The sequence below is a fragment of the Homalodisca vitripennis genome, chromosome 1 (genome assembly GCF_021130785.1).
Source record: "Homalodisca vitripennis isolate AUS2020 chromosome 1, UT_GWSS_2.1, whole genome shotgun sequence".
Lineage (NCBI taxonomy): Eukaryota > Metazoa > Arthropoda > Insecta > Hemiptera > Cicadellidae > Homalodisca > Homalodisca vitripennis.
In genome coordinates, this window is record NC_060207.1 from 224694161 (window position 1) to 224706889 (window position 12729).

At 30.9% G+C, this 12729-nt stretch overlaps 1 protein-coding gene across 3 annotated transcripts in view; it reads right to left on the reverse strand.

The window, feature by feature from the left end:
* Nucleotides 1-12729, reverse strand: part of LOC124353095 (spondin-2) — an 83249-nt gene that overhangs the window by 39823 nt on the left and 30697 nt on the right. The window lies entirely within an intron of this gene.

Below are 12729 nucleotides of genomic sequence, written 5' to 3' on the forward strand. Positions count from 1 at the left end.
AACATTGCACACAACAGTGTAAGATTTCTCACTCAATAAACGTCAGAAATAAACAATTATTTAATGTAAAATAGTTTTATTCTAACAGTAATAGAGGTTTGAAATTGAAAATTGAAAGAGGTTCAGACTTGGAACCTCCGCATTTGGCACCACTTCTGGCCTACATAAACATATACGAAGTATTTTGAATGTATTTTCTGTTTTGAAATTTGTGTCTTTGTGACAGGTCTATCTGTTCTTACGCTCTGCATTTGTGACACCTTATTTCACTTACTCGTATAGTATGGTTTGTTAACAATGATGAGGTGAAAAGGCCCGAGTTAATTCAAAAAGTAGATAGACTCTCAAGCTAGGTTATTACATTGCCTTTATTCGGAGGAAAATATAAACATTTGATGCAAAACGTAATATATTTCAGAATAAACATACTCATAATGGAGATAGATTTAATTAACAGTAAATCGTTATAAGTTATTTAATGGGTGCTTCACGGCTATTGAACAATAAACAATCACTTTACCATCACAACAGCATTTCTAATTAGTCGGTTGAGTTGAATTGGCTTTTCGTTGGATTCAGTGGTAATCAATAACAGTTTATTTCATCCTGTAATTAAATTGAAGATGAAATAACAATACTGAATAGAACACATTTTATTTGAACACACAGAAACTTTGTAGACAAGTAGGGAGTGTTTTTATCAGCTTTTCAATGACGATCTCTTTTATTTCTTATCTCACAACGTAAATTAAAAAGTAAAAATAATTTCAGAATCTACTTTTATTAAATACAATAAATAAAACTATTCCAAGTATAGATCATTGTGGAATACCAGAATACACAATTTAATTGGTAATATCAATATTTAAAGCACCGTCTGAAGTGAACACTTCGTTCCACGAACGACAAAGAAATACCAATTTTATATTATATTATATATAAATATTACAAATATAAAATATAATCTATAATTCTTTGTAAAAAGGATATTACAAAGAAATAACTTAACAAAGAATATCAAAGTCTTCTCATGAAATGACAAAATTTAAAAAATGTATCGCTTGAAAGCTTCTAGAACTATACGTACAGGCTTACGTGATCAATTTACATGCATTTCAGTTTACGTGGTTTTTATCAATTAAAATGACATAGATAGAAATAAATATGAGCCTGACACAGACATATTTACTCCGTGCGTCTTTAGAGGTATATTTCACCTTGCTTCCACATTGAGCCTCGGAAAAAACTTAATTTTCGGTTCATTGAAAACGGATGGATCCGAATGTACATTCCATAAAGTACAGTATTTTCTCAACAAAGAAAATAACTCTAATTTAATATACTAACCATCTTTAAACTTTTCGTCTTTTAACCCTAGATACATTTTTATACTTCTGAGTTTTAATTAAAAGTTTACGCTTTGCTCTGATGTAATAATACATGAAATGTTATACACCACCTAGACATCATTATAGATATTACACATTTTTAATTACATCAAACTCTAAATACTGTAGGGATTTTTAACTCATCGCGATACTTAAAAAATATGTTCATAATTATTTTTTTAAAGTATTACAAACTATTCTCCTTTAGAGACTTGGTAATATTATTGTTGACTTTGTCCAAATCAAAATAATTTATATATTCGAATTCAGGGTAATTTATGATGAAGTATGCAGTAGCTATATATTCAAACAAATTATAATGATACTACTAATACTTATGAGGCTTTTAAAGCAGGTCAGAGTATTATCTTTTGTATATCTCATGATAGCCTATAATTTATTTCCATAAATGCGTTTGAATAACCGAAAGGAAAACATAAAACATTTCAATATTTCACCCAGTAGAGAAATATCTTGTATTTTATCCTAATGGGTGGCTAGATTTATAAAATAATGATTTTAAACAGAATTTATGCCAGAAACATTTTGCATTCCGTATGAAATATGTGCTTTAAGTATTAATACATGCTTGCGCTAATATATTTCAGTACTTTGCTGTTTACACAACCATTCCTTTCTGGGATATTCCAGCACTATCCAGAAACAGTTGCTGGATCACACAAGTTGAATAAATGAAGTAATGCAATCCATGCGCAAACAGACAATAGACAGCCGTGTTAGTAGTGTCAGTTATCCATGTAAAGACGATCCTAGGCTCTCACCTGCCGTGGCAGCTACCGCAGTAATTAACCCAGATGTCAAGTGACTCAGCGTTCGTCTTTAACCGCTGCAATCAAGGTGGCTGAGATCCATACTCTCCGTTTTACACCTCAATTTTACCATTTTCTTTTACCTTAATTAAAAGCATATTTGCTTTGCACTAAATGCTTCTCAACTGTTTATATAGTTTAAAATTGTAGAAATTCACACTCCGTAAACGATAATATTCTTTTTATAAGTAAACCTTTTAATGTAAGGATGACGAAATACATATTTGTACACAAATGAATCAGCCTATGTTAATTTAGAGTGTTGATTTACTAGTTTTTTTTTTTCAGATTAAAATAAAATTTATGTGAAAGCTGTAAATATTTCCAAATCCCCTCTCTTTAATATAATTTTCTCCGATACTATATGGACAAGGGACATCATTGAGGGGGGATGATATAATTATTTAGAAGGAAGTATTAAGATGATGTAATTGATTTTGGTTTCCTATGGATTGTATTTAAGTTCGTAGCTCTTAAGAGAACTTCCCTAAATATAGAAGTAGCAGAAGACTTTTTTTTATCCCTCCTCATGAAGTTACAGACATTATAGTAGGAAATTGAAACCGTTTTGATGTAGGTCCAAATTAAAACGTCTGGAGATATAAACGTGAAATTTGCACTGTATATACATGAATTATATTTTCAGGACATTTGATATATTTTATTCATTTATTTCATATAGAAAACTATATCGTCTTAATAGCATATTATTTCAGAAAATGATGAATTTTAAATATTTTTTGAACGAAGTTACATTCTTATGAATAAACATTTAAATCCTTCAAGCTACACTATAGATTTAAAATTTTTTATCATCACGTTTTTATTTGGGCCTGATTAAAAAACCACATACATTTCCTACAAATTCCTGTTCACAAAAGGTTTTTTTCTATTTTTCTATACCTCGAAAAGTTAATAAACCCTTACTAATACAATATAATATAATAACCATTTCAAGCAGGCAGATACGTTTTACAAGGAAGTAAAAACCAGACACAGAAAATCGATCAAACGGCGGAAAAGCACTTCCCCTACAGTTACCATCGTCTGCCAACTATGAGTTATCATCATCATACCGTCGCTAACGCTCTAAGCCAACACTAGATTTTTTGACAAGACCAATGCATGTTCAATGCACAACCAATGCACCAATGCATCGCTCGGTTCAATAATACCAGTTTTCATTAGGAATACGAATTGTTGATTCGACCTTATACGGAATACTACGGAAAGGTCTTTGACATCCAACATAAATCCATTAATTACCGATAGAATATCTTTCAATTTGATGGCTGGTATAAAATTGACTTAGAATAAGAACTGATCAGACTCTGTCTTTAAAGTTTGATGGATTATTCGGGTACAATATCCAAAAGAGAACAAGCATTTTGTTTTTAAGATATGAGATAAGATAATGATAAAATACAGTACAGATAGAAATGTGATGTTTACGAATACTCTATGAATGTCTTCATCCTACGACTGTTATTATCAAACTATACCGAATCATAAGCTACCGTTGAATACCATGTGTTCAGCTGAAGACGTCTATTTATCAAAATGTACGTGTAGCCTATTTTTGTTGTTGTATTTGGCATAGCTTCCTATAATGGCATAGATTATAAAATTACAGAGTTACTCTAACTGAGCTTTAAAAGCTAAGAAAAACTGTACGATACACCATCACTCTTTCATGTACTGACTTTTGGTTATGAAAAACTAAAAATGTAACATTTTCTAACTGAAATCTTACTTGATTGAGTTGTTAAGGTTTTATCAACTTAGATTGAAGTGGACCACCATTTCAGGTCGGAGCCAATAATCTGAGGCCATAATATTTTTAGTGTTTATATCGGAAGTGGAATTAGTATCTGTATCAAACTTCACGTTTATGTATGGTACTAAACATACAGAAAAGTTACCAATGAAAACTACCTAGAAATTTAAAAATCAAGTCAAAAGATTACCTACCTTAATGTGTGTACCTTTAAATATCTTAACTCTTTTGCATGAAAAAAATCCTTCAAGGAATTAAAAATATGTAACAGGCACTGAATATTTGGTTTGTGTTTTGTGATTATTAGTTCAAATCCTGGTGGGCGATATTTTGACAATATAAATTTTAAACGTTTCTTCAGTAAAAGTAAATAGAATATTAAATTTTAAATACAAATAAAAATCTATTCTGTAAATAGTGACGCAAATTATAGTTTTTAATGATTTTCGTTATTTATTTTTATTTATTGTGGGATATTTATTGCTTATTATTTTTAATCTGTTATATTCATATATTACAGTAATATATTAAATATTATTTTTGAGTTTACTAAATATGTATTTTTCTTATGTTTACCTAGTTATACTTGTTTATGTGCATGTTGAGATTGTTATTATTTCTTGTAGAATTAATATTTTTTATGTGATTGTAATGGATACTTTTTTGTAATGGAAGGTTATTTTGCTTATCATTGTACAATACATAAATAACTGTTTAATGTGCATAATCCACAGCGGATAAGCATCAAAGAAGAATACAGACGGTGCTATTTTACCACATGTCAATTATTTGAATTTTAACGCCAATTGGTCTTATATGGTTATAATTTAATCAAACGCACCTGATTTTGTACGCTTTTTAAATGTATTGAAAATAAAGTGCTTTGTAAATCTTATGATTAAACGTACATTTAGATAAAATATATATATTATTAAAATATATATACATATATATATATATATATATATATATATATATATATATATATATATATAAACCGGAGCCCTAAAATTTAAAGTGAAATAAAATTATGTTGAACGAATTGTATGTTTAAAGAAATAGGCTTCTGTAGGTACAAAATAAAATTGTCTTTTAAGTGAAAAATTATAGAGAAAATCAAAACACGTAAAATTTTATTAAATACTAGTTTAAACTAATTGAAACAGTCAATCCGTCATTTCTTCAGTTTTTTTTTAATAATGAATTTGTTACCCTGAAAAATTAAAATAATAACAAAAGGATTGACAAAAAATGGAAAACATAATATTGTATTGAAATTAGGCCATAATCTGTCGTTTAGACACTTTCAAAGCAAACCTGTAATGTCTCGTAATATTCTTTTAGCGTATTCACTTTAAATACAGCCGCAGTAATGCCAGGCTTGTGGAGTTTTTGTGAGAGTAAGTACAGCCGTCAAGAGAGGGTGGTAGAGAGCGTTGCAGGATTTCTCATTACACCAGAATCCGATCCCAACTACGCACCTGCAGTATATTCTACTGCATAAACCCTTCTCTGGGTTTAGGAAACTCGCAACAATCCGCGTAATGATCTCAGTTTATTACAAACTGCGGAACTTTTACAGGTAACAGTTGCACCTGTTTTAATTGCAATTTTGTACGATGTCTCCAACAATTTTAAATTAGAATGATACCAGTTACTACTGTCCCACATAATGTTTTGGCTGTAAAACTGATGCTATTTTTTTATTATTAAAATGCAATTGATATATAAATTGTTTAAACGTAACGAAGATTTTGAAAAATGATTTAATATTTTCTATTTTAAAACTATATACAATTTGTACACTTGGCATTGTTCAGTTTCAACAAGTCGTAATTAAAAATATATCTCAGCCAGAATTGTTTATCCTAAATTCAATCCATACCAAAAACAACCGCTATTTATATTTCAATATTGAAAATATCATGTGGTGTAACTATAATTTATATTAAATAAATTATAGTTATTGAATTAAATTAAATTAAAACTAAATATTACTAAATAATATTGTAGAACATTTTAAATTGTATCTTCAGTGGTAAAAATAAGATATTCCTCTAAAATTTGAAATTGAGAATCCTGAGTTTAGCTCCATTTCAACTTCCTCTTAGTGCAGTGCCTGAAATCTAAAACACTGCCACAGACTTAACTCCTGAAATTCGGAGGTACGTCTGGAAAGATAAGTTAAAATCGGCAAGGATGAAGCACAAAACGAACGATTTGTATCGTTTCGTCGTCGGGAACAACTAAACTACAGAAGAGGTGTAATCCAGATGAAGAGGTGTCCTCAATGTCTCATCAGGTGCACAAAGATGCTTTAGACATGGTCCCAAAGGACACTGGAGCGAGTTTTATACACATAACGTGGCTATGTGGGTTATACTGGATGGCTGCTTAGAAACTAGACACATCTCCTGTGGTTTCAGATGTCTTTAATTTAGAAACTATGAAAATTGTTCCTTATGAGATTTTTCATACCGGGCTGTTCTTTGATCTCTTCAAATATAGACACCATGTTTCAGAAGTAAAGATAATTTCAGATTTCAGACGCTGCACTAAGCGGAAGGTAAAATGGAGCTAAACTCAAAATTCGCATTTAATGACCTTTCCCCAAGTAGCTAAGTTAGGTGTATATTAATTTATCTTAAGCTTTGTAAAATTGTTTATACTGTGAAACTTTGTACATGTAACAAGTGCATATTGAAGAAATAATGTATTTAATTGAAATAAAACATATTATTTTTTATTTCTGAATTACACGGGTCAAAACACCTTAGTGTGATTTATTTTTATTTCCCACATTGTAGTTATGAGTTTAGTTAGTTATCAGGAGAAAATCTGATTGAAAATCTGAGAACTAGTTTTTCTGACTTGTGTACAACTGACCGAGTTCTTAAAAATCATGTCAACTCAGTATGCACTTAGTATGGGAGTAATTGCAACGTTAGACCTTTTTACGAAAACCGTGTATGTTTTGCACTTAGAGGTTTTCAGTCAATTACTATAACTGATAGGTTTTATATAGTGATTTTGCTGAAACGTTGAACAAGAAAATAAACATTGAAAACGCTTGGATAAACCAATATTTTTGAATTGCTAAGCACAATTCCACTCTTTAAGCGAAACATAACACATATTTTGAAAGGTAAATTGATTTACTAGCTTAAATCTGGTATCTGATTTAATCAAACCCAGTTTCCAGTATGTAATCAAAGCTCGAGCTAAAATGATTGAGCGGGGATGTCACATGTTACGATCCTGTAATTATTTTCAGCACCTGCCTCTGTTATTAACCTCTCTAAACCAATAACTTTATTAATACAGAACTTGTATTTACCAATATTAATGATCTAATAGTTATAATGTTTGAGTTTGCTAAAATGAAACACGAATACGTATTTACTTAGTGTAATAACTTATCAGAGATATACAATATTTCAACATGTTTGGTTGGTAATGCACGTTTAAAAGTTAAGTGGTATACTAAAATATTGGGTAAAACATATGATTTATTATCTAAAAGAATTTGAAAATTGAACTTAGGTAACTATTAGTTTGTTCTGATCGACTGTTTTACATTCTTTCTCGAACACTGCTAAGTTAGTCTGGAAAAATTCTGACCTTTTCATTATTGGTCTTTACTCTAAGCCATTCGCGAAATGAGTTTAATAATATCATGTATTATTATCTCTGTAAAAACATAGTTTGCTATAAAATTCCCTTTTTGTTCCTGCTACAGTATGAAATACACCGTCTGTTGGAACTTCTTTCGGTAAAAATTTAAGGATATGTTTCCACATGAAGAAATTTTTCAAAAATCTGATACTACAATAAAAACTCTTCAATAAATCTTATGATCTAGGAATTTTTTATTATTGTGACATGGTTTTGGTTTAGATTATAAATGTATCTAAAGTCACAAAAAATGTGTTTTTATTAAACTTGTACAAGGCAACAAACTTAGTTCATAAGTTGTGAGTAACAACTATATTGTATGTTATCCATCAGTATGCTAATATTTAAATTACATGCACGAATTTTCGCTAAAAATATTAATTTAATTATTGTATTAAGGTAGGGCTCAGGATGAATATAAAGTGACGGGGAGAGAAGACGTAACTTCTCACAGACTAACTTCTCAATATGATTAACCCAGTTATGGATCGTGGTTAGACTAAATGGAGAGGGATCGATAGAATCAAATTAGGCTACAGAGAACTAGGGTTCAGATCGAAATAAGATAGAAGGAAAGTGGGGTTAACAGAGTAGAACTGTATTTTTTAAAGAGACATTTTGAGTAGTAAAATTATCCTTATAGACCTTTGAGTAAGAGGATCAAATTACGCTACATTTTGGGATAAGCTGAGAAGGATGTATCATGTGTGAAGTATGTGTGTTTGTTGTTAATGTATTAAGTTACTTCAAATTTGTGCCTTCACCACGTGTCACTTTTCACCACGAGTATTGAAAAAATAACTGCGTGTCAAAACAAATGTTCTTCATAAAATATTACTAAATATTTTACCTGTAAAATATCTTAAAGCTTCCTTATCTTTATTAATAAACATATTTTATATTTTACGAAATATTTCAGTTAATTTTGATGAATAAAACTTATTTTAAACAGTACATAAAAAGGCCTCATTTGTATTCAAAATAATTTAAAATATTCCTAATATCCTGCAATATTGAGCTAAATATAAAAATATTTTCATACCAAAATATATTTGTCTGGAGTTTGCCTCTAGAAATGTAAAAATGTAAAAATATAGATTCAAATAAATCTATCTTCATTCTTTATAATGAATATCAGCTGTTCATATAACTGCAACAATTATTATACTTCCTTGAATGAATGTTTTAATATTATTAAAAACTGTTTATAAAAACAATCGGCATTCTTCATTATTAATAGACCAATTTTTAGCAGATATTGTTCAAATCAATTGAAGAATATTTAAAGAACTTCTTATACCTCACTTGTTACACCATTAAAGAATTAAAAAGAGCAGTCCCATTTTTTACAATAGTTAGTAGAATCCAGTGATATGAAATCTTTACTATTTAGACCATTACATACAACTCCTATAAAAACAGTGTGACTTACTTTCTTAGACTAAAGTAAACCACACTAAATTCAAGTTTAATAAATAGCAATAGGTGCAACAGAGGTTGCCTAATTAAGGAGAAACATTAAATAAACAAACAGTGCCTGTCTGGAATCACAGCATGCCCCCAAAGCCAATTATTCAGCTGGTTGTAATGCCATTACTGCAGGATCTAATCAGCTGGTAACAAATCAGCGGCGACAGGTGAGCGGGCCATTAGTATATCGGGATTCTGCGAATAACCCCCTCCACCCACCCCTCTAACAATATACCATTGAAACTGTTATGTTTTGTTTCCTTTCTTAAAATCATAAATGGGGTAAATGTTTTTGTTTTCATGGAAACAATTCATTACTAGTCGTATTGAAAATTTGTTTAGGGGTACGTTGTGTTCTAGCAACCTTTCTTAAGCCCTTAAGAATTGCATGTATCTTATTTTTAGAAACTATGTATTGTAAGAGGCAAGTATATAAATCAATCTACATGCTTAAAAACTGGTCTAGTGTTTGTGTAATTTGACATGTTTTCTAGGAATGTATATACGTTTTCAATCATTTTCATTTATATTTCATTTCAAACCCACATTTTTAGCAAATTTACCATTAAAATAGTAAAAAATCTTCCTACTGAACCAGTGAGATTTCCACTTGTTAACGACGTTAATTTCAATCATAAGATTAAATATTCGATTACAAAAGAAACAATTAAAAGGCATTGGCACTTTTTTTCTGTAACTTAATAGAAGCAATGGATCAATATACAAAAATATTTGTGAAGGAAAAAGGAATTTTCCGGAAATTTACCATCGTTTAGTGAAAATAATCACAAGGCGTGTCACAACGCTCTGCTATGATTTTTAGCCTAGTTTATAATTATGGGTTAGGTTAGTTATTTACCTGAAGAAGAGATCAGATTGCAGATCTCAAAACGTAGTGTCTTTAATTTTTTGTTTCACTCAACGATGGCAAATGTCCGGAAAATTCCTGTTTCCTTCACAATCCTTCCATTGTCAAAAATATGCTTCAAACAAAGAACAACAAAATTTTAAAAGCACAACTCATTTTATATTTTATTTTGAAACTATATATTTGAATAAACATCTTAAACATTGCTGAATTGCTTAGAAGAACCCATTTTCAAAAAAATATTCACTAACACTCCCTATCGTAAATAAAAATCTCAGAAAGTTCCAATATTGAATACAAGCAAACGGTTCTTAATCTTTCGTCAGATCTATTGATTTGAGATTAAAATTGTTCAAAATCTTCCTAACGAACCAATAGGTTCCCCACTTGTTTCCCGAAGTTAATTTCAATTCAGGATTAAATGCAATTATTATTTGAAGTAAATAAAAATCTTAGCAAATACAAATATTGAATACAAGCAAACGATTCTTAATCGTTCTTCAGATCTATTGTTACTGAACACAACAGTGATATACTAGAATGGGAGCATGAACAAGTATTGTTATCCACAAATGCAGTGTATGGGGTATTAGCCCACTTCATGAAGGCAGTTGTACAAACGTTTCCTCGCTCTGTACAAGAGAACATCGCACTATTTAAACACCCCATTGTCTACTTTGCTTGTTCAGCCTCGGGTTTGTGTTGGGGAGTACCTATTATGAGCGAGCTTCTTTAACGAGTGAAAACGATTTATGCCTCAGTGATTTTAAATAGTTCAGTGGAATTCGCTTTGCTTCATGTACAAACGTTGGACGTAGGCTATACAGATAGTTAAGGTTGTGATGGTCTTAAGAGACATTTTATTGAAAAACCAATAATAAAACTTTAATTCTCACTCATTTTTCATGAAAGTTTAATATAACACGTATACATAATTGTGCTGAAATTAAATTACTAATTAGTATTTTATTCTTGAATATTTACCTTTCATACATAAAAGAATGAACTGGCCCACTCCTAATATGGTAACACAGTACATATAATAATACATACTGTGAAAATTCTCTGATAAGTCAGTGAAGCATATCAATCGAGGGGCTTGAACATTTTCATTCCTGCCCGTTTGTTTGTCCGTACGATATCTCAAGAACTAAGTGACCCATGAACGTAATTTTGCATAAGGGTTCATTTTTAAATAGCAAATATCAAATTATGTGGTGGTGTATGTCATGCTGAGATTAGTGAACATTTTTACATTAGGCTTATGTGTAAACAGAGTGGGAACGCAGGATAAATAAATTTGAAAAAACTTAGCACAATTATATGGCATTAGAATGGCACATATATCTATAGACCTGAAATTTTGGGTACAACCCAGCGAAGCTTGTTATGCAACACGTGTTGTGTGTATTCATACTTTGTTTATTATAAAACTTTTTTAGCCTTCGTTATAATTTTGCCTCCAAAAAGTCATTGTTTATACCTTTGTTAATAATTTAAATAAATTTACAGATTTAAACTAAGGGTTGTTTCAACACATTCAAACTGGGATACTCCCCTCGTGTGTCTTTACCGTAAGCTTTACGTAAAATACGTGTTTTAGCTGAAAATTATGTGAACAGAGAGGTTAACAGCACCGTTGTATGTGATACTTAAAATACAAAGTTGTTTCAGTTCTTCAACACAATTATAATACAAGAAACAAATAAATATGTCAGGTCAGAATATTTTTAATACCAAAAATAAGTTATTCCGACATTTTTATCGGGATGCTAAAATATTCCTAGGTTTTCTGAAGTCATTAAAAATTATTATGAGTAAAGGACTCATTTTACCAGACAAATTTTTGGCTAAGAAGCCCTCTCTAACACAACCTAGAGGCCAACGGCTTCCGAACCACTACTAACGTCCGGGGAGGCGGACTGTTTAAAAGAACAGGATTGCTCAGTGGTCGCCCATCTAAGCAGCAGCACGCTCGAAGTTACTTATTTCACTTACCTTACTGTACTAACTACATTGCGCCATCCAGCGCAGGGCAATTGTTAGTAGTGGTTACTGGAAAACTAAGCCCGCACCTCATCTCTGGCGATGCGACTTGCCTCCAGAAGTTTCTGACTTGCAACGGTTTATAACTTCCATAAGCAGAAGTCTCCAAACATCTATATCAGTTGCGTCAATTAGAAGAGATCTCAATCTCTTCAATCCCTCAATTGGCCAGAATTTAAGTAAGGCAAAGAGCTTCTTTGGGAATCGTTTCTTGGTTTTAATCTTCCTCACTGATTTAGGTGTCGATAAGACTTTAAGTCCAAATTGAAGGTGAAACTAAAAGAAACTAAAAAGGTGCTTTCTAGGTTAATCTAACATCTAACAATTACGTTAGTATCTCGAAGATATAAAGCCTTATTTAATGTGTTTATAGTGCTTGAAAATCAAACCGGGCTGTCTTAAATTTGAATATTGAATTTTTCAATGCCATGGGGAGGGACACAATTGAGCACGTGACTACGGTGTTTGCACGTGAGAGATATTACCTAGTCAGTGTTGGTTTTATAAATTTAATTATTACGTTGAATTGATTTAGTTTTACATAATTGAACTGCTTCGTTTTCAAATGTTTTTAATCCTTAACTTTGGTACTAATACTATTAAGGAACAATCAGCCGTGTGTTTGTTGTTACAACGGCAGGCTATACGTCTATGGACTAGTGACTTAGCACAGAA